Source organism: Hemiscyllium ocellatum, chromosome 24 (genome assembly GCF_020745735.1).
Source record: "Hemiscyllium ocellatum isolate sHemOce1 chromosome 24, sHemOce1.pat.X.cur, whole genome shotgun sequence".
NCBI lineage: Eukaryota > Metazoa > Chordata > Chondrichthyes > Orectolobiformes > Hemiscylliidae > Hemiscyllium > Hemiscyllium ocellatum.
Window position 1 is genome coordinate 33,392,760 of NC_083424.1, and position 23,472 is coordinate 33,416,231.

Genomic DNA, 23,472 nt, shown 5'->3' on the forward strand with positions numbered 1-23,472 from the left:
CCTCAACTCCTGTACTCAAAGGTCTGAGCAATGAAGGCAAGCATACTAAACGCCTTCTTAACCGCCCTGTCTACCTGTGATGCAACTTTCAAAGATTTATGTATCTGAACCTGTAGGTCTCTCTGTTCTACAACACTACCTAGGGTTCTACCATTAACTGCATAAGTCCTGCCCTTGTTTATTATACCAAAATGCAATATAGAGTCATAGAGATGTACAGCATGGATACAGACCCTTCGGTCCAACCCGTCCATGCCGATCAGATATCCCAACCCAATCTAGTCCCACCTGCCAGCACCTAACTCACATTTATCCAAATTAAAACTCCATTTGCCTCTCCTCAGTCCATTGACCCAATTAATCAAGTCTCTTTATAATCTTAGATAACCTTCGTCACTGTCCACTATACCACCAACATTTTGTGTCATCTGCAAATTACTAACCACACCTCCTATATTCTCATCCAAATCATTTATATAAAAAGTGACAAACACTGCTGGTCACAGGCCTCCAGTCTGAAAAAAACACCGTCTAACACCACATGCTGTATCCAACCATAAAGCCAATATTTCATCCAATTGGCAAGCTCATCCTGAATCCCATGTGATCTAACTTTACTAGTTAGTCTATCACGTGGAACCTTATGAAAGGCTTTATTAAAGTCCAAATAAACAAAGTCTACCACTCTGCTGTCATCTATCTTTTCAGTTATTTCTTCAAAAAATTCAATCAAGTTTGAGAGCCACGATTTCCCTCATATAAAACCATGCTTGCTATCCCTAATCATTCCTTGCCTCTCCAAATGCATGTAAATCCTATCTTTTAGAATCACTTCCAACAACTTACCCACTACTGATGTCAGACTTACAGGTATATAATTCACAGGCCTTAAATAAAAGGCACAACACTAACCATGGATGAGGTGCCATGGACTGGAATGTAGCTATAGATAATACCAAACTTTCTCAGGGCCCTGCAATTTCCTTCCTAACTTCCCATAACATCCTGGGATACATTCGATCGAGTCCTGAGGATTTATAGACCTTTATGTTTTGTAAGACTCCAGCATTTCCTTTTCTCTTACGTGGACTGTTATCAAAACATCAATGCTTATTTCAGACTTCTCTAGCCTCCATTTCTTTCTCCAATGTAAAAACTGACATGAGATATTCATTTAATATCTCTCTCAACTCCTGAGGCTCTACATAAAAGGTGCCCTCAGTGATCTTTAAGGGATCCTACTTTCTCTCTAGTTGCTCTTTTGCTCTTAAAGTACTTGTAAAATCTATAGATTATTTTTAAGCTTATCTGCCAAGGCTCTCTCTCATATCCTCTCTTTGCCTTCTGGATTTTCCTCTGAAGAATGTCCCTATACTCTTTATATTTTTTCAAGGGATTGATTTGATCCCAGTTGTCTATATCTAATATATGATTCTTTATTATTCTTGACTAGAACCTCAATATTTTTATTCATCCATTGTTCCCTCATCTTACCAGTCTTACCCTTCACTCAAACAGGAACGTAATGCCTCTGAACTCTCGTTATTGCACTTTTCAAAGCCTCCTCTTGTCAGTCATCCCTTTACATGCGAACAGTCTACTGCAATCAACTTTTGTAAGTTCTTGACTCAAACCATTAAAATTTGCCTTATTCCAATTAAGACTATAACTTTTACGGAAGGCTTATTCTTTTCCATAACTATTTTAAAACTAACAGAATTATGATCACTAGTCCAAAAGTATTTCCCTACTATTATTTCAGTCACTTGTCCTGTCTTATTTCCCAAGAGAGAAGTAGCAGTGAAGGGAAGTTTTTCAGACTGGAGGCCTATGACGAGTTCCATCTTCCTATACAACTAAAACCCAGAACATTGAGCTGCCAATCTTGTCCTTCCCTCAGCCAAGTTTCTGAAGTGGCTAAGATATCCCAGTCCCATGATCCAATACATGCCCTGAATTTATCAGCCTTATTTACAAGACTCCTTGCATTGAAATAAACGCAATTTAATTCTTCAAGTTACCTCATTCTCTGACTTGCTATTGTCTGTCTTTTCTAATCAACTTGTTCTTAGTTTTGCTCCTTCACGTAGGCACATTCACATATCAATAAAATTTTCTTGAACATATTTAACAAATTCCTAACCACCCAAACCTTTAACACTTTACAGTCCCAGTCAACATTGAGAAAATTAAAATCTCCTACTATTACAGCCCTATTATTCTTACATATATCCAAGATCCCTCTATATATTTGCTCCTCAATTTCCCTCTGATTATTGCAGGTGGTGGGGAGGCTATAATACAATTCAATCAAGATGATCATCCCCATCTTATTTCTATTTTCAATCAAGATATTTTCACTGGATAATCCCTCCGAAATATCCTCTCTAATTACAGTTGTAATGTCTTCCTTAATCAAAAATTCCACTGCCCCTCTTCTCTTGCCTCCCTTTCTATTCTTTATATAGCATTCCAAACCTGGAACATCCAGCTGCCAGTCCTGTCCTTCCCCAGTCAAGTTTCTGTAGTAGCTAAGATGTCCCAGTCCCATGTTTTAATACACGCCCTGAGTTCATCAGCCTTACTTACAAGACTCCTTGCATTGAAATAAATGCAACTTAATTCTTCAAGTTACCTCATTCTCTGACTTGCTATTGTCTGTCTTTTCTAATCAACTTGCTCTCTTCTGATTCAGAACCATCCTCATCTGTTTTTTCTACTTTCACTGCTACTTAGGTCACCCTAACCCTTCCTCTCTAATAGTTTACAGGCTCCCAAAATAGAACTAGCAAATCTCCCTGCCAGGGTATAGGTTGCTTTCCAGTTCAGGTGAAACCCATCCCTTTTGAACAGGTCATGGAGAGATGACTAGATATTGCCTTTTTTGAGATGGTCCTGGCTTGGTACCTTCAGAGCTCAATCTTACCTATCACTTATCAGTCCAAAACTAGATGTCGTTTGCACTTTTTTGTTTAAATAATTGAAGGCATTCTTAAGGGTACCTATCTATTAAACATAGTATATACTATAAACCAGCCCTCCATCCTCAGGTATGTGATTTATAATTCTATTTGCTCACTAAAGTAAAGTTAATTGATATGCTGAAAATTTTCAGTCAAGAAATAGAACAGAGGAGGTGATTCTCAATGAATTATTCTCTGGTTTTGCATGTATACTTTGAAATTCTGTTTTTGATTCTTGAGCCATTTCCGCAAAACAGTGTGAAAATTACAACTCAACCTAGATTAAAGCTTCATTCAACTGTCAAATTCTCAACACATCCAATTAGTTAATTCTGAAAATAGTTAATTGCAAAATTTGCTCACCAAAAATGTAGTTACTATTGGATTGATGTATTCCCCACAGTACAAATCTGAAAGAAAACAAATTAAAATTGTACCTTCAGCATTTTTAAGACTGAGATTATTGTGCTGTATCAATGTTAAGAATGTACTTGCAGAACACATTCAAATTTGAAGAGTATTTATGTTGTTGGACAGCTTGTGTGGTACACTGGTAGTCTCCCTACCTCTGAGCCAGGATATCCAGATTCATGTTCCATCTGCTCCAGAGATGTGTCACAAAATATCTGAATAAATTGATTAAAAGTATGCATATATGTTGTGCAAAACTTGTCAGCACTGAAACGTAATACATATTAGTTTGATATCAATAGCAAATTGTGATACCACTTCTTCAATAATTAAGTCAGGATCATTCACAAAATTCTAACGTGAACTCTCCTCTGGAAAACCACAACCATAGATCTGTCTCACAGGAGCAAACGTCTTGACACTTTTGCTTTACTCTTCAAATCATCTAAGTATATAATAGCTATATATGTACATAATTTATAAAAGGTAGTACATTAAAGGCAGTTGAAGCAAAGTTATCAGATGTTTATAGAAATTCAACATAAATTACACTGGCTGAATTTTATTTATTCATTTTCTCCAGTATTGTTAAAAAAAGTTGAACAAGTACTTGTTGATTGGCCATTATTAGTTCACACCTTTCTAACTCCTTAATACTTTCATCACATAAGAGTTTCTAGTTTACCAACTAAAAATTAATCATTTTATTTTATCCTTGCTTAGTACAACTTCATTTTTTTGGAAGAGGGATATAACAGTTTGTTATTTTCTGATGTTGTAGTACAATTTTCATTTGTAAAGATACTTGGAAAATTGTTAGTCAACACACTTATGTTCTTCCTCAATTTCCATCAATATCCTCAACTTTGAGTGCAAGTACCACTTATAAAACACATCTTACATGCAAGTGTTCAGAGTACATGACAGAATCAAAAGCAAATCATGTTTAGCCAAACAAAAATATTTGACGTGAGTTATGAAAGCATAGTTAAGAAGGGAACTTTTCATGAGTTAGGCTTGGGGGGGGGGTCTGTGAACGAATTTCAGAAACTGAGCCTGAAGTAACAAGGCTTAATGCTGAGCTTTATATATTTGTGCTGTAACGTGCACAAGATTTAAGGAAGTGGCCCTAGAATTAGTGACTACCCGTGTGCCCATCTTTCAAGATTCTTTAGACTTTGGAATAGCTCCTATATAGATTGGAGGGTAGGTACTCTAACCCCATTATTTAAAGAAAGAGGCACACAAAAAAAAACAGGCTCATTAGCTGGACATTGATAGAGTAATAGTTAGAATATATTACATAAGATTTAACAGCAAAACACTTCCAAAATATGACAGGACTGGTCAGAGTTAGCATGGATTTACAAAAGGGAAAATCTATTAGAATTTTTCAAGGTTGTAACTAATAGAGTTATCAGTGGAACCAGTGGATGTGGTTCATTTGGACATTTGGAAGCCGTTTGATAAAGTACCATGTAAGAGATGTAGGCAAGTAAAATGAAAGTGCAATGGATTTTGGGTAGTATATGGACATAGATAGACAATTAGCCTTCAGACAGGAAACAAAGAGTAGGAATGGCAATCAGAGACCAGTGGAGTACCACAGGGATCAGTATTTGGACTTCACCTATTCAGAAGATATATTAATAATTTATATTAGGGAACCAAATATAACATTGCCAAATTTGCAGATGACGGAAAGCTAGGTAAGACAGTGAACTGTAAGGAAGATGCAGAAATACTTCAACATGATTCGGACAGGCTGAGTGGGCAAATACATGGCAGATGAAGTATAACTTAGATAAATAAATGTAAGGTTATTTATTTTGGTAGCAGAAACAGGAAGGCAGATCATTATCTGAATGGTGATCGGTTGGAGAAGAGGGAAGTGCAACAGGTAGAAGAAGGAAAATGCTACATTGACCTTCATAGAGAGGTTTAAAGTAGCACAGTAAGGATTTATCTTTTGTTCCTATTATCTTTGAAAATAATTATCTGTGAGGCTAGGAGTCCTACAGATCCAGTTACCAATCCAGTGAAGGAGGCCAGGTATAGCCAGCAAGTCCAGCCATGACCAACAGGAGAGGAAGGAAAGCCAAGACCCCAAAGCTAGACAGAGGAGCAGGGCCATTTAATGATGGCTCAAACTAACCTCAGGGGTGACAGAGGACTGAGAAAAAAGTGTGCTGCAAATCTGTCAATGTTGTTACTAAGCAGCAACCACAATACTATCAGGAACAAATAATAGCCCCAACAGGAATTGGAGATTACCCACGGCATCATCACCCTGGACTTTACTCTTGGAGAGATCACTGAAGGAGGCTCGAGGAGGAGAATGTTAAAGTTAAAACGATATAAAGAAAAATGTATTTATTGTAACAATTATTTCATTTGTGAATGTAGGAAATTTGGCTGTTTAAAGTATACATTCCAACTTTGAGGATACAGGTAAAACATTTTTTCCCTGCTATGGAACGTCCTACAGAACCTAATCTCAGCTTTAACATGAATCAATGCTTACTGAAGGTAATTTAATTTGAAGTTGTCAATCTCAGGGATGTGACCACAACTTTAAGTGAGGATATCTTGTAGCTGCTTTCAGCAGTCAGAACAAAAGATAAATCCACAATTTCATACTTCAATTTCTGGTTTCTGACCTGTTCAACTTTCAGTTGGACATAATAGTTATCACTTAACTAAAAAGTTGCAGTTAAGCATGAGCAGGTTAAAAATGATCATAATGTACATGGGAGTTCAAGATAAGATTTTGTTTACCTACTGAATATAAAATGACAGCTCAAACTTCTGTCTGACTTACAACAATCAATTTTCATCCACACACAAATTGGATTGCATACTTTTGACAATCATCTAGTGGGAATAGTGATAAAGCAATGCAAATATTTGGCTGTAGATAGCAAAGCGTTAGATTAGCCAATATTCAAAACAAAGTAAATGTGATAAACTGCTGTAATAATTTGGAATTCTATGTTAATTAATTATTGCAGTTTGGATTGAATTAGTTTTTTTTAAACAAATTTCAGGACACAATATCGTATGCTTCATTATGTAATATGTGACTTGATTTGCACACATTCATTGTTTGAATATTCTATCCCAGTCAGTACTGCTGGGAGTAAAATTACACTATCTTCTTTCCTGCACATAACTAAAAGTAGTTATTATCAACATTTCTAACTCAATAAGAAACAAAGACTTGCATTTTTATAGCACTTTTTACAATGATCAGCTGTCTCAGAGCACTTCATAACCAATGAAGTACATTTTGAAGCGTAGTCACCTTTGCCACGTGGAGAGTTCAGCAGCCAATACAGACAGAGCAAACTCTCACAAAACAACAATGAGATCACACCAGATAATCTATTATGGTGATGGTGATCAAGATGATTAATATTGACCAGTACTTGCTTGCTCTTCAAAATAATGAAGAATTTTGGATCCTTACATCCAACTAAAGTAAATCAGGCCTCAGTTATAACATCGCATCCGAAAGGTAAACATCTCTGATATTACACTAATCTTTCAGAACTGCTTTCAAGTATCAACTTTAATTTCTGTGCTCAGGCCCTGGAGTAGGATTTAAATTCAAAGGTGAGAGCGCTAGCAACTAAATCACACCTGACATTGCAAAACCGCATGAGTGGCACTCCTGTGCTCATTTTGCTTGCAACTCCCCATCTTGCTCAGCCATATGGTCTGCTGCTGCTTTTTGTTCCATAAAATCTACAAAACCATTTGCAACCAGGTAAATATTTGAAAATTAACAGTTTATTGCTTCTTTAGCTTTTAAAATAGCTTTGAATTGCTCAATGTTACAGATTACAATTGGGGAGATACGATATTTCTTTAGTTATTAAATCAAATGTCAGTGATTGATTAGACCCATTTGCTGTCTTTTGATAAATTATCAAATCATTTTAACATCTACAACTGAAAATAAAAATTGCAGTTCATATTTTATAGTAGGTTTTCCATTAAAAGCCCAAGTACAATCCTCAAGAAGAAAGCAAACCGATTTAAGCTATTGAAGATGCAAGTATATTTGTTTCAACAGCCACGATGGAAATATACCTATTTCCAAATTAACATTTCCGATCCAATGGCTGACCATCAGGAAGCATGAGAGACTGATTTGTTGTTACCATGTTCTATAATTTTAGATCATCCAATGATGGCTAAAAATTGAGTCAAGGTGGACATGCCGTACATATTGCTGTAACAGTAGATTTTGTGGAAAGTTCGATCCCCGACTTTTCTCCAAAAAAATCGTTCACTTATATTTAAGTCTACTCTCGACTGTTAACAAAAAATTCCAACCTCTTTGTACTTCCTAAGCACTTGCTGAACTCGTCAAACTTGCCTAGGTGCAAACATGCTCATTGATGGAATCAGAGTAGCATACCATTGAAGATGGCGAGTTTTTTTTAAGATTAGATTCCCTACAGGGTGGAATCAGGCCCTTCGGCCCAACCAGTCCACACCGACCCTCCAAAGAGTAACCCACCCAGACCAATTTCCCACTGACTGATGCACCTAACACTACGGGCAATTTAGCATAGCCAATCCACCTGACCTGCACATCTTTGGACTGTGGGAGGAAACCAGAGCACCCGGAGGAAATCCACGCAGACACGGGGAAAATGTGCAAACTCCATAGACAGTTGCTCAAGGCTGGAATCCTGGTGCTGTGAGGCAGCAGTGCTAACCACTGAGCCACCATGCCGCCCCTAAAACCTATAGGACTTGAAACATTCAACTCTGCTTCTCTCTCCACAGATGCTGCCAGACCCCAGCTGAATTTCTCCAGCACTGATTTATTTCAGATCTTCAGCATCTGCAGTATTTTGCTTTTATTGAAGATGGCTATTCAACTTTTGTGTCTGCACATGTCAACATGTGATGTGAAGGTCACCACCTCACTGGTGTGCAATTCATTCCTTTTACAGACAGAGTTGGTGGCAACAGTTTCCAAGCCTCAACTCTGGAAATAGCAAGACATCATGTCAGGGTGGATTTCAACTGCTCAAATCAAGTTAACCTCTACTTTTGGGCTAAAACTTTAGTCTAATACATACAGATGTATATATTATGAATCTGTATCTATTTTAACTTTGAACAAAATTGCCAATTATATTCTGCATCCAGATGTTTGTCATAAATAGGGCCCACATATCCACCATACCCTAAACTTCAACTCAATTTTACTTTTTAAAAAATCATTTTCCTGAACAGAAAAAGGTGTATTTAAATAACATTTCATATGTAACAGAAAGATAAAGTGTCCCAACTTCAGATGTGCTTCAATCCTCATCCCAGGTATTTAACCAGTGAATCTGTAAGACAATGTTTTCACTGACGCCTTTGACAGAATACCCAAAGTTATATAGGATACCACATCTGTCTTTTATATCCTTATTCTGCAGAGGACCAAAGATTTGGCTTGTCCTTACTTCCTAATTTACTTGTGCTACCTCAAAAGCATTCAAATGCACTTTATCTTCTCAATTTATATATTGTATAGAGTTTTTGGTTTTCAATTGCTGATTTTGAACTTCAGTATTACCTGGACACTTCATAAATCTTGGAATGTTTTTAAAATCCCTACTCCCACCACCCCCCCATCCAAATTTACTGGTATTCTCAAATTATTCTAAGTTTATCAAAATGCTGAAGACTCTTCTCCTGACACTTCCGATGCAATTTCATAATTATCAGCATGACTTAGCTGTTCCTGCACATATTTACAAACTTGAAATGTTAAATGTTTTCAACTTTGATAAAGCATTTTTTGCCAAAATATCTTATCTACTCGAAGCATATCTGCTTCTGCTCTTCATTTTCCACTCCCAAGAACAGTTGTGTAAAATAGATAAAGACCCCAAATAATTAAAATTATTAATAGAGCTATTCGTTTTTCCAAGTCTGAAGGAATCAAATTCTGTTTCTTGGATAACAGAAATTTACCATTATTTGGGGGAAATCATATTCCATTATTCCAGCTTTTAAAAAGAAACCCAAATTTTGGTCATATAACTGAACTTGATTTAATTGATAATACCTCACCTTAAAGTCAGATTATGGGCTCAAATGCCAATCTAATGTCACTGTAGATTATACACCATAGGTGACGCATTGCTGGATGTGATGTTAAATCCAGTTCATCAGTCAATCCCGAGTGTACCATGAAATCTTGAACATTCAATTAACTGAAGGAGGAAGTGGATTTCTTAATCTCCTAATCAACAATCCTACCTAAAATGAATAACTAACTAGCCATTGCAAGCAAAATGACCAACGCACAAACAAAATGGGTTATTTCTGAAGCACTCAAAACATTTTCTAAGCAACATACTACTTCATATCCTGAATTCATTTTGTTCTCAGTCTTAGTTTTCTATGGAAAAGCACTTCCAGCATATTAAAAGATGAACTCACTAGATTGTAAATATCTGTTATTCCACATGCATCTCATAACAAGTAATGTACTTACTGAACACTTCTACCATATATTACTGTACTAGTTTTGAATCCATTATTAGAAAATTAATGTGCTTTCCTTTCAAATAAAAATTATACCAAATTTTAACTTTAGTATGGAGGGAGATAAAGAAATTTCAATGTATGGCCATGAAATTGTAGCGTTCATTAAAATTTGAGTCTGCCTTTCATTTTGCAGATAATTTCAGACAAATTAACATTTTAGAACAATGAACTATTGTATCACAAAGAAAAGTGCACACTTCCAAAGCTAGGACAAACTTCTTCCCTTCCACTCTTTACTAGTGCTACTCACCTCCCCCCCAACTCCCCCCACCCGTCAACAAAGAAAAGTGATTTATATTGACCACCATAAGGCCTTAAAAGGATTATAATTCAAACTTTAAAAACAATTTTCCAGAAGGCATTTTATTGATCTTTTAAAAATATGTTTGTATGGCTGTAACCTATTTATCTTCTGTAGCTAAATTAGAACCTGGACAGTGATGATTATGTGTGAGAATTTGTTAAAACAAATCTCAGTCCAACACTGGCACATTTAAGTAAGAAATCCATCCAAATATTTTCTGGTTTAAAAGCAGACCTCAAAACACAAAGAAAGAACATAACTCTGGAAACCTAAAATGCAGGAATTGCCACATATAGTAAAGGAGACAGCACAAACATTTAATTGTACATCTATTATCCTGCACTTTACATTAGGAGGGAAATGAGGATGAGATACAAAAGAATACAAAGATTTGTGATCTATTTACAAAAGTTAAAAAGCTGAAACCTAAAATAAATCTGTGATATTACAAGTCACTAATTAAAACATACTTCAGTTCTGTAATGCTAAAAATTATAATTCATAGGTAATTAATGTCAAGCTCTGTTAAATATTCATACATAGTCAGCAATCAACTAATGTGAATTGTGCTTTCTCAAACATAGTTCTGTTGTAGGTTTGTGGATTTCACTTGCAATTGGTGATCTCTATGTTACCTGGATTTCTAGCAATCTTAGCGTTTGAAATACATTGCTCTTAAAACTTAGTTTTGGTGTTTGTACTGACACATTTTGAAATATGTATTATTATCTTATATTTTTCTCCGTAATGGTATTAAAGTGTCACATATAGCAGTGGAGATATACAGCACAAAAACAGACCATTCATACCAACTTGTACATGCTGACTAGACATCCTAAATTAGTCTAGTCCCATTTGCCAACATTTGGCCCATGTCCCTCTAAACCCTTCCTATCCATGTACTCATTTTAAATATTATTGTACCAGCCTTCACCACTTCCTCTGGCAGCTGACTGCGCACACGCACTACTGTCTGCATGAAAATGTTGCCCCTCGAGTCCCTTTTATATCTTTCCCTTCTCACCTTAAACCTATGCCTTCTAGTTTTGGATTCCACTACCCTGTGGAAAAGACCTTAGCTATTCATCCTATCCTTGCCCTTCACGATTTTATAAACCTCTATCAGGTCAGCCCTCAGCTTCAGACACTCCAAAGAAAATAGCCCTAGCCTATTCAACCGCTCCCTGTAGCTCAAACCCTCCAAACTCAACTTCATCCTTAATTTTTTTCTGCACCTTTTACAAGTTTAACATCATCTTTCCTATAAGAGGGAGACCAGAATTGAATGCAGTATTCCAAAAATGGCCTAATCAAAAGTGTACAGCCAAAACATTACCTTCCAACTCCTATACTCAATGCACTGACTAATAAAGGGAAGTGCACCAAACACCCTGTCTACCGGTGACTTCATCTTCAAGGAATTATGAACCCCAAGGTCTCTTTGTTCAGCAATGCCCCCCAGGGCCCTACCATTAAGTGTATACATCCTGCCCTGATTTGCTTTACCAAAATGCAACCTCTTACATTTAGCGAAATTAAATTCCATCTACCATTCCTTGGTACATCGGCCCATCTGATCAAGGTCCTGTTGTACTCTGAGATAGTCTTCTTTACTGTCCACTACGCCAACAAACCATTTATGTAAATGCAGTGGACCCATCACCAATCCTTGCAGCACACTGCTGGTTACAGGTCTCCAGTTCGAAAAGCAACCCTTCATCATCACCCTCTGCCTTCTCAAAATCTTCATCACAAGTCTTCTCCAAAATCTCAAACCACCCTCTGTCTCCTATCTTCAAGGCATGCCAAACATAATCCTAAACTAAACTAGTCTCATCTGCCTGCTCCCAGCCTGTCCCTCCAAACCATTCCTATTCATGTTTCTATGCAAATATCTTTTTAAAATGTTGTAATTGTACCCATATCCACCACTTCCTCAGGAAGTTTATTTCACATACGAAACACTTTCTGTGCAAAAAATTGGCCTCATGTCTTTTAAAATCTCCCCCCTCTCACCTTAAAAATGTACCCCCTTGTCCTGAAATTCCCAATCTAGGGGGAAGTCAAATACAAGTAACTCTGTCTAAACCTTTCAATATTTTATAAAGTTCCATCGGGTCACTTCTCAACCTCCTATGCTCCAGTGAAAAAACTCCCAGCCAAACCTTCCTGACCCAGCAACATCCAAATACAGTAAATCTCTTCTGAACCCTTGCCAGCTTGATAATATCCTTCCTATAACTGGGTGACCAGAACTGGACAGTATTCCAGAAGGGCCTAAACATAACATGCCGACTCTTATATTCAAAGGACTAAGCAATGAAGGCAAACATGCCAAATGCCTTTTCAATCCCCAGTCTATGTATGATGCAAACTTCAAAGAATGATGTACCTGAACCCCTACATCCCTCTGTTCTCCAACACCACCAATGCCCGACTATTAATTGTATAAGCCCTACCCTTGTTTGTGGTTCTAAAATGTAATAACTTGCATTTATCCAAATTGAACGCTGTCATTTTTCAACCCATTGACCCATTTGACTAAGATCTTTGTGTAACCTTAGAAAACCATCTTCTGTCTACTATGCCACCAATTTTGGTGTCTGTCATCCACAAATTTACTAACCATGCCTTCTAAGTTCTCTCCAAATCATTTATATAAATAACAAACAAAAGACGACCCAGAACTGAACCCTGTGCAACATTTCTGGTCACAGGCCTCCACCCTGAAAAGCAATCCTCCACAATTACTGTCTCCTGTCGTTAAGCCAGTTATGTATCCAACTGGCGAGCTCCCCCTAAACCCCATGTGACCTAACTTTACTAATTAATCTACCATGCAGAACCTTGTCAAAGGCTTTACAAAAATCCAAATAATGTTTCCAACCACCTTTTTGGCAACTTCCTCAAAAAACTCAATCAGGTTTGAGAGACATTATTTTCCTCAAATATGAAAATTATTATTATGATTTATTACTTCAACTGTTATTTGGAAACATTGTTTTCTCACTTCAGAAGCTGTGTGTGGATAAAACTTTGATTTACACTAATATATTGCACATGTTTAGGGAAGAGCAGTTTTTGTTTCATTTTTACTTCAGATTATGATGGAAGGATATCTAAAATTTTGTTTATAAAAGTTTAAATGAGGTCTTTAAAACCCTTCAGATGTATAAAACAGAGTTGCAGCAACAATGGTAGAGGATAAAAATAAAGCTAGAGCCTAGTGACAGGAGTCCATTATCGTAATAAGATATAACCATCTAGAAGATGGTTTAAATAGATCACAAAATGTTGCTGTTAGGCCAGCAGTCTCCAAATAGTCAGGGCTGAAGGGGAGGGGAGAAAGAGTTCCATTTAGCACAAGAAAAGTAAAGGGAAAAAGGTTATAAACAAAAGGATGTGGAAGAGCAGTTTAAGGAATCCAGGCTAACAAATAAAATGAATTGCTCTTGCAGTTCAGGGGTCTCAGAAAGAGGCATTAAATTTTAGAAAATAGAATTTTGCTGAAATGAAACTGATTATAGTGGTGACAACTGAACAAGAAACTTTAAAGTGCAGACAGTATGACCCTCCACTAGAATACTACATGTTGTATTTGAGTAACTAGAGTTCAGTGAAACAGGGACACTCAAAGCGTAAGTTTTAAGAATAATTTAAGAGCTAATTTCAAACAAAAGTCTACTCTGTTCTTTAATTTAGCAATTAACTAAAAGTTGCTCTTTTGATCGGGTGCAGCTTAATTGCAGCTTCAAACAAGAATTTACAGATACTCAGCTGAAACTAGTTAATGAGACAACCAGTTAAATCCAGTTCCAGAAACGGTTGAACTAGGCACTACAAAAGGAGGGGTCGTTCAATGTTACTTTGTTGTAACAGAGTATAATTGAAGTTAGGTGCAAAAAAGATTGATGATGTCTCTCATGGATGAGTATTTCTCCTGTTTCATATCTCAGAAAAATCTTAGGAAATTTGGGGCATAATGGGAAAGAAGAGCCAGTGTGGGAGGACATAAACTGACCAAACAGGCCTTCACATCTAATTCGGAGTGCAGCAAAAAAGAGCTTGTTGGGGGAGAAGACTCATGGATCAGAGTCTTTTTAAAAAAAGTGACAGGAGTAGCTATAGAGTCATAGAGATGGACAGCATGGAAACAGACCCTTCAGTCCAACCTGTCCACACTGACCAGATATCCCATAAGTTCACTAGTTGGTAATTAACTGCTAATTTGAATACCAATTTGAAGTTGCTTTTAGACTAAAGGTAAATTAGAGATGCATTTAACTAAAGGTGAGCAGGAAATTTAAAAAGAAATTTTGGAAATACAGGGTCAGGTAATGTGTTGTACCTAATGTGGCAGCTGATGAACCGCATTTTGGTTCATGGTAATTGTATCAAGTGTTGATTACTTGAGGAACATTGGCTTAGAATTAACGAGCTGGAGTTGAAACTCTGACAATTGCAGCACAGCAGGGACAGAGTTATCTGGCTGCAGAGAAAGACCACCATTTAGAGTCTTTCTACCAAAGGGTTATCAGGGTCTGCTCAGTAAGTTGAGGCTATAAGGTAAATACATAATGTTCTGACTGAGAAAGAAATGTCTTTAGGTTTTGCAACTGCAGGGAATGGCAAATTCTTTTCTTTCTCTTGAGATGAAAAGACTGTACAGAACAACTTTAATACAAGTTTTTCTGCTCTAATGTGTGTTTTATTAGTGGGAATTCACTATAATGTGACTGATTTGAATTAGGGACACTGTTTCTGAAGTGTAAACTTCAGAAGTGTATATTAGTAATGTGATTCTGGTTCCATTTGTTTAAATGGTGCTGCTATGACCTGATTTTTCTTAACATGAGATTGCATAAGAATGTAACTACCATGTTAGTGCAGAACTGACTGTATTTGTGAAAATCTGGGAGAGGATGGCCTAATAGTATTTGCACTGGACTGTTAATCCAGAGATCCAGGTAGTGTCCTGGGGACCTGGGTTCCAATTCCACCATGGTAGATAGTGGCATTTGAATTTGATATACATCTGGAATTAAGAGTCTAATGTTGACCATGAATCTATTGTCAATTGTTGTCTAGTTCGCTAATGTTCTTTTAGGGAAAGAAACTGCCATCCATACCAGGTCTGGTCTATATGTCACTCTGGACGCACAGCAATGTGGTTGTTTCTTTATTACACGTTCATAACTGACCAGAGCAATTTAATACTGACCTAGCCAGTACTGACCTCATCCCGTGAATGAATTTAAAGTAGATTTTAGAAAAAATAATTTATTCGCATGCAAAGAATTACCCAGATACTGTGTTTCAGGAGAATATGACAATAAGTGAGGCAGGTAGAGGGATAATGAATTTAGGATTGGACAGTCTTGGCTTTTGACACTGTCCTGACATCCCTGCGTGGATGAGGAAAAGGACTGCAGGGAGAGTAGGTAAACTGACCACTGCACTAGTCAAGAGGCCATTCAAAAGTAGGGTAAGAGCTTCTATAATGGGGATGTACAGATGGCATCCTTTGTAAGCAGGAGAGTTGTGCTTGATCTCAAGGCAAGGAAGTTATACCTTTTTTCAGGTGACGGTAGGGAAAACTAGGTAAATGAACTTGTAGCACTAACTGAAGTTGATAGGTATGATGCGGGCATTAGAGACATGGCTGCAAGGGGATCAGAGTTGGGACCTAATGTCCAAGGATAAATGTCCTATCAAAAGGATGGGGCAGAGTTAATTCTACAGCAAGTAGTGAGTCATAAGGTTTAGAATCTGTGTGGATAGAGTAAAGGAACTGAGAACGAATAAACTCCCTCATGGGAATTAGATACAGGCATCCAAGCAATAGTCAGGACATAAGAAAATAAATCAGGAGATATAGTGTCTTTGTTACATGCTGTTTCTAAATGTGGACATGCTAGCTAGTTATCTCAAAAGATTGATATTTTAGACATTAAAAAAAAGCTAGAAAATGAGTTTGGACAGCTGTAATGCGAACCAAGAAATGGCAGAATAATAGAATAGATACTTTCTTTGCATTTAGTTTTCAGTGGAAGGTACTAGTAGCATACTTTAACTTCAAGAGTCAGGATGGGTGGTGAGTACAATGGCCATTACTATGGAGGTGTTGCTGTGAAAGCTGCAAGATCTGAGGCAGGATAAATCACCTAAATGGGATAACGTCTCAGGATTCTGAAGATAGCCAAGGAGATTGTCTGCACAATGGTGATCTTCAGGACTGACCAGAGTCAGAATCCCAGAGGACTATAAAATGGCTAGTGCAAACCTCATGATTTAAGGGAAGGAGGCATTGAACTGGAAACTTACAGTCCAGTTAGATCTTGTTGTCAGAAGGTCTGGCAGGATGGACAGAAGTTTTTGTATTAAATTTTGTCTGTTACTTAATACATTGCCTTTCTTAACCTCATGTCAACGTAAAAGTAATAGCACAATTCTTGAAGGTATACAGGAACAGGTGCATCGGTCCGTGAAAGTAGCAACATAGTCAGATGTACAGCACGGAAACAGACCCTTCGATCCAACCCATTCATGCTGACCAGTTATCCCAACCCAATCTAGTCCCACCTGCCAGCATTTGGCCCATATCCCTCCAAACCCTTCCTATTCATATACCCATCCAATTGCCTCTTAAATGTTGCAGTTGTACCATCCTCCACCACTTCCTCTGGCAGCTCATTCCATACACGTACCACTGAGAAAAAGTTGCCCCTTGGGTCTCTTTTATATCTTTCCCCTCTCACACTGAACCTATGCCCTCTAGTTCTGGCCTCCACAACCCAGGGAAAAGACTTTGTTTATTTATCCTATCCATGCCCCACAATTTTGTAAGCCTCTACAAGGTAACCCCTCAGCCTGTGATGCTCCAGGGAAAACAGCCCCAGCCTGTAGCTCAAATCCTCCAACCCTGGCACCATCCTTGTAAATCTTTTCTGAACCCTTTCAAGTTTCACAACGTCTTTCCGATAGGAAGGACACCATAATTGGATGCAATATTACAACAGTGGCCTAACCAACGTCCTGCACAGCCGCAACATGACCTCCCAATTCCTGTACTCAATACTCTGACCAATAAAGGAAAGCATATCAAATGCCGCCTTCACTATCCTAGCTACCTGCGACTCCATTTTCAAGGAGCTATGAACCTGCACTCTAAGGTCTTTGTTCAGCAACACTCCCTAGGACCTTACCACATGGTAAGGGTTAGCAAAGTGATTTTTGGGGTTCAAATTGATGGTCAGTACAAGAGCAGGGAAATTATTGTGAAATTGTGCAAAGTTCTGATTAGTTGTCAGCTAAAGTAGTTGTGTATTACTTATTAAAAGATAAATGTTCTTTTTTAAAAAAAGGTACTGAAATGATTTATCATCTTTTAATAAATAATCCTGAAACATGGTTAATTGGAAGAACTGAGTTTGTTTTCCTTGACAAACAGATTGGAATTTGATTATAGGTGCCAAGATTACTAAATGCTTAAGCAATTTTATAAAAAAGGATTGGAGGTACAGATTTAAGATCTTGGGCAAGATTTGCTAGGGAATTGAGGTTTGTTTTTCTAAATGCAGTGCATTGTAACAATCTGGAATTTCCTGCCCAGGAGGATAGCAGATGCAGAATCATTTTATTTTCTTATTCACTTGTGGGATGTGGGCATCTTTGGCAAGCCACTCTTATTGGCTAACTGTAGTTGCCCTGAAAAGGGCTGCCTTGAACCACTGCAGTCAATGTGCTATAGGTTAACCTAGAATGACCTTACGGATGGAATTGTAGGATTTCAAAGAAAGGAAAGAACAGCAATATTTCCAAGTCGGCTTCATAAGTGGCTCGAATCGGAACTTGCAGGGGCTGCTACCCTTGTCCATCTAGATGGAAGTAGTCATGGATTTAGAAGGTGCTGTCTCAGGATCTTCGAATTTCTGCAACTATCTTGTAGATAGTTCATACTGCTGCTACTGAGTGTCAGTGGTGGAAGGGGAGGGTGATAGCAGCCTGCTTGATTTGCACCACATCCATTATGTCCTGGATGATGTCAATCTTCTTGTGATGTTGGAAGCTGTAGCTATCCAGGCAGGTGAGAAGTAATTCTTCACTTCTGATTTGTGCTTTTAGATGATGGGCAGGCTTTGAGTCAAGAGGTGAGTTACTTATCACAGTACTCCTAGCCTCTGACCTGTTCTTGTAACCACTGTTTGTTTGAGGCAAGTCCAGTTGAGTTTCTGGTCAATGGTAACCCCCAGGATGTTATTGGTGATTCAGTAATTATAACACCACTGCATGTGAAGGGATTGAGTAGATTCCATCTCATTGTAAATGGTCATTGCCTGGCAGTTGTGTGGTGCAACTGTTGCTTACTACTTGTCAGCCCAAACCTGATACTATCCAAATCTTCTTGCATGTGAACATGGTCAGTATCTGAGGAGTCATGAATGGTGCTGATCATTATGCAACCATTGACCAACATCCCCACTTCTGACCTTTTAATGGAGGAAAGCTCATTGAGATAGCTGAAAAAGATTAGGCCTAGGACACTACCCTCAGGAACTCCTGCAGAGATTTCCTGAAGCTGAAATGACTGACTTCCAACTAACATTACCTGGCACATAGGAAAATAGTAGTGTTTGTCCTTGATGTACATTGATTGCAGCATTGCTCGGACTCCTTTATGCTGTAGGGTGAAAGTGAGGACTGCAGATAATGGAGATTAGAGTATGTGGTGCTAGAAAAGAGCAGCAGGTTAGGCAGCATCCAAGAAGCAGGAAAATCAACATTTTGGGCAAAAGCTCTTCATCAGTGAGTCTCCAGTGAAGCGCTGGTGTTCTGTTCTGCTTTTTACTTTTGTATCTTGGTCTGTTAAAGTGGGTGGACTACTGATTAGGACAACACATTATCCTTGGACAGACTAAAGAAACATGCACAGAAATTCCTAGAGACCTGGCATTCGAATGGAACTCCACCCATAAACACATTGATTTGGACTCCATTTACTAGCCTCTGAGAAAAAGAACTGCAAGTGATATCACCCACCTTAAGATACCAAGTAATCGGCTCACTTCCTCTACAACTTTTCCCAAGCACTCAGCCCCCACCATTGGTTTGTAAACTCAACTGTGGGATTTCAAAACTGCACGACATGTATTCAGAGCCACTATTATACTTGAATTTTATTAAACTATTTTTATAAGAGATAGTGGTGATTTACAATCCTAGGATATATGAACCCATTCTCAATCATCAATAGCAAGCTCTGCAATGCCTTTCCAAATTTTTTTGAAACATCAAATTTTTTTTTCAACCAAACTATTGGTCATCAATTCTAATAGCTCCTTTGTCTTAGTATCAGATCGTGTCATATTCTTCAGCAGCCACTTTGGATGTTCATTACAACTGCCAAATTTAAAACAAAAGTGAAAATTGTATTTATGTATAATAACACTTCAAGATAAGTAGGACTTGAACCAGAACCACCTCACTCAGATGGGGACATTGTACTATACCTGCCCAATGATATGATACTGATAAGATGAAAGTGGACTTTAAACAGGTGTAGGGTCTATTAGTTGTTAATTTAATCGACAAAGAACTCATATGAATAAAAAAACAGATGTAGTGTGATGCAGTCACATCAAGTGCCAAGGCCTATGAATGACATCACAGTTCTAATCCAGCAGCAGGGAAAGGACTTTTTTTTCAAACAAATTCTTGACAACAAGGCTATTATCTTTCAAGATATTTTCTAATTAACCAATCCAGAGATGTTGTTATGACATACCTCTGGAGCAGGTGGGACTTGAACCTCTTTGGTTTTGGCAATCACAGTACTCGTACAGCTGAGACAAATTGAAAGACTTACATGGATGCAAGCAGGGAATCCTAATTTCTAGTTGGATCCAGTGTCAGGATCAAGTACTTTATCCCATGACATAGTCCATAAGGAAAGAAATTTCCGATTAGTGAATTCTGCTTTGCAGAAGCAGTCATGTATGAAACGGATGCTGACTTGCTCGATTAATAAACTGAACCACTCCGATACCAACTGAGCATCTCTTCAGTGATTTTTCCAGTTTTCAAAAGGGTCCCAAGGAATGAATGAATGATTATTTCTATGTACAATATACAATGAATAAAAATGTAACAAAAAGAATACAATGTTATTCTGTACATAGTCAAGTAAAAGTCTATTTGATGTAAAAGTTGACCCCTATTTTTGGCCAAAAAGTCTGGAATCTTCCATATATTAGAGTAAAAGTCGACTTTAGTTTTTCACAGATAATATGACCACCATTGCACTATACACACACACACACACACTCACATGCATCCCCTCATAGACGTAAGACACTCTACACTCACACACACTCTCCACCCCCCAACCCAGACAGAGACACACACAGACAGACAAAGACTCACACAAACATTTTGTGGGGTGAATTTGTACTTGCAGAGTTACGTTGTACTTTGCTCAAAAACTCATTAATTCATGTAAAACTCTTATCTCACTTTTTAGATAGATTCTAATCTAAACATCATGGCATAGACAGAAAACACAGGGGGCTATCAACCATTGTTAACAGCTAACCTGAGAATGCAACTTTTAAAAAAAGGTTTTGTGATTTACACATGAAAGAAGTGAAACTATCATGGTATTCAAACAGATGAAAGGCTTAACAGAATCAATTTTTCAATGCATAATTTCAGTTACATCACACTGTAAATTTTTGTGATAAATTGTGTGTGTTAAGATTGAGCCCTCCACTATCACCTGATGAAGGAGCAATGCTCTGAAAGCTAGTGTGCTTCCAATTAAACCTGTTGGACTATAACCTGGTGTTGTGTGATTTTTAACTTCACAGATAATAGATCAACATTTGTGAGTCAAGGTATTATCCTGTACATAAATGTTACAAAGAACTTTTTTTCATGCCATTTTGCTTTTATGTTCAATTCACAGTAATTTGGCGTAAAAGTTTAAGATGCATCTAGTCAGATTCCGGTGACAATCTCCCTTTGTGTGTAGCTCAGCTGAGCACATTTCTTCTGTAGCACTCGTGGAATAAAGTCACATACCTAGCTAAGGTTTTGAAATTTCTTCATTTTGTGTAAAAATGCCCTCCAGGAAAAAATAACATATAGCAGCATTTAAACTGAAAGTTACTGAAGTTGCAGAGGAGATAACTAACTGTGTAGCAGCATGTGAACTTTGTGTGTTTCGGAGAAACTTGTGGGAGACTGAAGAAAGATATCTAACCAACTTCAGACGGTGCCAAAATGAAAGTTTACCAAGAGGTAAATCTATCACGTGGCCACAACTGGAGTAAAACGTTGCAGAGTGGGTACCTGAAAATCAAAGAAGGATGGAATTTCAGACTTTAAGGCAAGTGCTGGATGGTACACGAGGTTCATGAGAAGGCATGACTTAGTACTTTGGCAGAGAACTAAGAATTCACAAAAGCTGCGGGTTGAACTAGAAGATATATACATTTTCACCAGTTTGTATTCAGAAATCAGCAGAAGGAAGGCTTCTGCTAATGACAGTATTTTGGACTGTAGCATGAATTTCAGCCCCTCCGCAGTAGCATCCATGTAACAGTCTACCCCATAAATTTAACTTTATAGTCTAAAAAATTCAACATTTACATGAGTACATACAGTATTTCTCCCAACAAATGAGCATTTGTTTTGATATGGTGACAAACGTGGAATATTTACCCCTTTGGTATGGAGTAAAAAATGAGGTCTGCAGATGCTGGAGATCACAGCTGCAAATGTGTTGCTGGTCAAAGCACAGCAGGTTAGGCAGCATCTCAGGAATAGAGAATTCGACGTTTCGAGCATAAGCCCTTCATCAGGAATGATGAAGGGCTTATGCTCGAAACGTCGAATTCTCTATTCCTGAGATGCTGCCTAACCTGCTGTGCTTTGACCACCCTTTGGTATGGAGTCAAAATTAAGCACATGCAACAGAGTAACAGTGCCTTTAAAAGAACGTTGGTGTCAAAATGTATTTTCATGCCAACTGTAAAAGAATACTCTCTACGAAACTGTATACATCTTTTAGCTAACATAAAAACCATTAGTGAGAAGTCTCAGGTTGAAATAATGTGAAATGATGAGATAGTTATGTGAACTTGCATCCAATAAAGTCAGACTGAATCAAACTTATTTGATTTAATTGAAAAAAAATCATATCACACCAATTGAGGCTGACATAAAATTAAGGAAGAATGCACAATGCATTCATCCTCTAAGTATCTACACAATAGCCTCTAGTCTACTGCCTGCTGACATTTCCCTGAACACTCCAAATTGGAAAATAATGAAGTCATTAATTGACAGCTATTCTCTCACACAGTTCTTTAGCTATTCAGGATGAATTCATTCCAAATATCTAACAAAACAGATTCTCAATAACAACTTTGTTCTTTTTCAGATTGATAAGAGTGTTCTTATTTAATTTTGAACACACTAATCCCAAAGCGAAAATTTCTAATGATTTATGCTTTCGTGACTATTTGTTTTTATTATGTGACCCTCTAACAATGTGTCCCAGGAATCTAATTGACCAAAGAATTACAGACTGATTATGTTCTCAGCCAAGACTACACAAAAGCATTTTGAGCAAGAACTCGGTTCATTTCCTTCAGCCTCAGCAACAGGATACTGATTAAGAATGATCAGCCATGATCACATTGAATGGTGGTGCAGGCTCGAAGGGCAGAATGGCCTACTCCTGCACCTATTGTCTTTGGGCAAAGAGGCTTTGTGTTGTTCTTGCCACCACAACAGAGGACCATTAACCAAAAAAGGCCAAAAATTTGCATTTCTACAGTGTCTCAAGATTGAAAAAGGCCTTAGGTACTTTGTTTCTTGAGTAGTTTATCCTATTCTCTGTACAAAGTACACAGTGTGAAAAGGTGACTATTATCTTGTCTGAAAATAGGTTGAGAGATTTAAAACTCAAAATAAAAGACAGAGGGAGGCAATAGGTTATAAAAGATGGAAATGACAAAACTAAGATAATTAAAAAGGCAAAAATATGAAAAAGGCATCTTCACAAGAATAAAGGATGCAGGAAGTGGCTTACGGCTGGAAGTTGCTGACAAGAGTCTGGGATGAGTATGAGCAACAATGAGGATAAGGATTTTAGTTGGTGACCCAGAGTCAAATTAGGTCGATAAAAATGAGAGAGATGGCCAATCAGAACTTAAAATTGTG

General features: G+C 37.7%; 1 protein-coding gene across 5 annotated transcripts in view; it reads right to left on the bottom strand.

The window, feature by feature from the left end:
- The window catches only part of mtmr3 (myotubularin related protein 3), a 124,138-nt gene that overhangs the window by 94,913 nt on the left and 5,753 nt on the right, over positions 1–23,472 (bottom strand). For all 5 annotated transcript variants that reach the window (XM_060843680.1, XM_060843676.1, XM_060843677.1 and 2 more), the window contains exon 2: positions 3,327–3,373. The gene's annotated coding sequence lies outside the window, so the exon portion shown is untranslated. The remainder of the gene's footprint in view (positions 1–3,326; positions 3,374–23,472) is intronic.